This window comes from Arachis ipaensis, chromosome B09 (genome assembly GCF_000816755.2).
Source record: "Arachis ipaensis cultivar K30076 chromosome B09, Araip1.1, whole genome shotgun sequence".
Taxonomy (NCBI): Eukaryota; Viridiplantae; Streptophyta; class Magnoliopsida; order Fabales; family Fabaceae; genus Arachis; species Arachis ipaensis.
The window spans coordinates 3,161,346-3,165,301 of NC_029793.2; the positions used below are offsets into that span (position 1 = coordinate 3,161,346).

Below are 3,956 nucleotides of genomic sequence, written 5' to 3' on the forward strand. Positions count from 1 at the left end.
TTGTATTGGAGGGGATAACAATTAGCCCTTTTAAAAAATTAATGTGGATTGTCAAATAAAGAAAAAATAATAATATAATTAATGTTTTAAGTGTATGTGTCTTCTAGTTGTCTTTGGTGGGACATGATATAGACGTGACACACAACTAATAAGAGAGTTAACGCAATTAACACGTTATTAGATTTCTTAACTATTTAATTCAGAATTTAAAGAGAAAGTATAAGGAGCCAATAGCCTAAGCGTACAATGTGTACAATGGCGGTTTAGAAAGTATTAGAGATATGATCATTAATGTTATATTATTCTGTTAGATTATGATTTTGGGATGAGTGGTTTCATGATATGGTATTAGAGTTCTAGATCCGAAAGGTCAAGAATTCGATCCTCAGGTAGCGTTTGTTTTGAGGTACTGAGACAGAAACTGAGAGACTGAGACTTAGTATCGTGTTTGTTAGTTCAGAGACTGGTACTAAAATTTCTGTCTCTATCTCTAAAATTTCAGTATTTCAGTACCTCCAAAAAAGTAAGGACACAGGGGACTGAAATTTTTAGAGATGGAGACTGAAACTTTAATAACATTTTATACCTAAAATACTTTCATTTCAATTAATTAATTCCAATTTACCCTTTGTACAAATTAAATTAGAGTTTCATTCTTATTTCAATTCCTGTCTCTCATTTTGCACCAAACAGAATACTGAAATTTATTTCAATCCCTGTCTCTTAGTCTCTGTCTCTCAATCTCAGTCTTTCTGTCTCTGTCTCTCCACCAAACGCTACCTTAGTGAACCCCAAAATTAACTTAAGCTTTTGGAATGAGTGATTTTATGACATGAGATGTTTATTAGCTCCTTAACACTACTCGAATTTAAATTCCGACAGTGTGTGTGTGTGAAAATGAGCGGTTGTTGTAAATACAACAACTCTTATTAAATCAAAAGAAAAAAATTCAGCATAAAATAAATAAATAAATAAACCTATAACAAAATTAAAAAAACAACTAAAAAAAAAATTCTTGCGTTGGGTCACTTAGTATTTAGCATCAAAAGTTAATGAACGTGTGTATATATTGCTAATAATAAGCTGAATAACTTCAGCAATTATTGAATAAATAATTAAACTTGGTGCTTATGAATTTATGAAAAGTTAACCAAGTTATTCATTATTGCAATAGTTCAATAGCTACAATAATTAAATTATTTATTTAATTTTCGCTATCACAAATAACTATAATTTTAGACATTTTAGATGACATTATTTCCCAATTAAGAATATTGTTGAAATAATTAAGAAAAGAAAAAAGATATTAGTATAATATTAAAAACGAGAAAATAGTGAAAATTAATTAAAATAATTTTACAATACTTTTACTTATCAGATCATAATTTCAATATTTTATTCGTTTCATAATTTAAGTGAATATTTAAAAGTTAATGATGAAGCTCGTACTCCTTTGGTATATATGAAACGTTAATGAAAATACATATTTAAAATTATTCTTTTAGATGCTATAAAATCTGAAGGTTGATAACTTGATATCACTTACGGTGGGTTTTGTATTGTTGTAGCTCGTCAAGAGTTATATATTGAGCTTTTTAGGCTCTCCAAAAGGGAATTTTTTATTTTTAAAAAATTAATTATTTATCAATTTGTATTTTTTTTTTTAAATTTACCATTTTGTGCATTCTTCTGAATTTTGTTAAAAGATAGCGAAATGCATGTTAAAAGTTTGGTCATATTTTGCTGGTTATAAGCATTTTGATGCAGAAAAAAAATGAATAGATTAGATAATTAGATTTTTAATTATATAAGTCTTTTGTATAAAAAATTTTAATTAATGTTGAGTAAATGGATAAATTCGTCTATGAAAGATCACTCGTTTTTTAAATTGGTACGTAAAAAATTTTTTAATTAAATTTGTCTTTCGAATATTTTAAATTGATCGTATTAGGCCATCCGTCAATTTGAGATCAAATCAATCCCAAATTGAGAAGATCTTAAGGTATTAAAATATCTCAATTTGGGATTGATTTTATCTAATTTTATAAATTTATCATATTAACCACTAATTAGAACTGTCAGATATGTGTTTTGGTATCACTTAATGTGTCATATTAGTAAATTTGGGCGCTATAAACAACGAAAGAAACAGAAGAACTAATGTGACCAATTTAAAATATTTAAAAAACGAATTTAAATAAAAAATATTTTTAGGACTAATTTACAAAACGAATAATCTTTCAAAAACGAATCTTACCATTTACTCGCTTTAGAGTTTCTAGAGTTTAGCAATATTTTATTGCGAACTGAATACGTATGGTTGTAAAATAAATACATCAATAGCAAATGGTTAAAAATTTAATAGTGTTATTGACGATTTGAACTTCTGAAATAATATTTTAAAAATTTTTAGCAATTTAAATCCAGTGCTAAATATAACAAAAAATATTGTAAAAGCTGTTGTAACTTACCGACGCTTTAGTACTGTCGCTAAATATAATAAAAAACCACAATAAAATTCTTGTGATTTAGCAACGATTAGACACTTTAAAAAATGCTGCAAAATGATTTAGTGGTGGTTTTACACTTTTACTTGTGGTTATCTAAATTTGTTGTTGAAGATCCGATGATGCTCAAATTAACGATGACAACGGTAAAAACAACTCCAACTTATATTATCTTTTCATATTAAACCAAGTTTAATTAAATCAATATTGCTATAGTTATTAAACCTAATAATAATTTACCGGCCTTTATATATATATTAGGATACACAATATAAAATTTAAAGAAAAAAAATATCAATTCATTTAAAATCTCATAGATGTTGTTGTAAAATGCATCTCTTCCTATATATATACCCAATCCTTCTGATCTACAAGAGTGGAAATTGAGAAGTATATATCCACTTTAATTTGCTTAATAAAATTATGGCTAAGTCAACTTTGTCACACATATTCTCACTTGTCCTTTTGATTTTAGGTTCATCAATCTTCACATTATTATCTCGTGCTTAATTATTTTCTCCCCACTTTTAGCAGCATATAAATCATCTATGCTTATTATATTATTCCTTTTTTCCGGTATACAATAACTGTCTAATTATAAATTATGCACATAAATTAAGAATATAATTAAAAATATTTTTTTTTCTCATTTTAGATAGATTTAACTGAAAGTATAAAAATATATTCCATTCTTATATTTATTCTTTCTTTTCACTTATTATCTCTCCTTCACTTAAAATGGTAACTATAGCGAAAAAAATATTGAATATTATATAATTGTTTTTGAAATATACAATTTCTTAAGACCAAATAACATTTTAAAAACTAGAAAATTATTTTGGAAAGAAAGAAATATATATATAAAAAATTCAATGGTCTATATCAAAATATCTTCTTTAATTAATTTAATTAATTAGCTTTGTTTAAATATTTTTATTTTCAGCAATCTCAATCAGAAATCAAGTGGCAAGAGCAGCCGATACAGCATGCCAAGAAATATGGACTGATCTGAAAGGTTGCACCTCAGTTGGGTATCTTCCTTGTAAGCTAGAGTGCATAAGGAAATATGGCTCTGGTTCATATGGATATTGCGCAAATATATCACATTGTATTTGCGTCTTTGCATGTGTCCCAATTAATTAACTATTAATTAATGAATTCATAGAATTTGTCTATGTTTAGAACATGTGGGATTACATATACAAAGAGAAAGATTAGATATTAAGATTTAAAATAGGTCGAGTTTTCTCCTTAATCTCTAAATGAGTAGATTTTAGATTTTAAATAAGTTCGTGAACATGAGATATTTAATATTCTCGATCTGAAATATATAATGAATTGTCTCGTTTAGTTAATTTAATTTTTTATTTATTTATTTAATTTACTAAACAATTTTTTTAACAATCTAATCCAAATATTTCAAGTTTTAATAAAAGTATCTCAATTTTT

General features: G+C 25.9%; 2 long non-coding RNA genes across 2 annotated transcripts in view; both read left to right on the forward strand.

Annotated features, from left to right (window-relative positions):
• The window catches only part of LOC110267085, a 15,521-nt gene that overhangs the window by 7,311 nt on the left and 4,254 nt on the right, over positions 1–3,956 (forward strand). The gene's annotated exons all lie outside the window — the stretch shown is intronic.
• LOC107617365 lies at positions 2,778–3,862 on the forward strand. The gene is made up of 2 exons (XR_001614926.2): positions 2,778–2,982; positions 3,451–3,862. It is a non-coding gene; the product is annotated as an uncharacterized LOC107617365 (long non-coding RNA).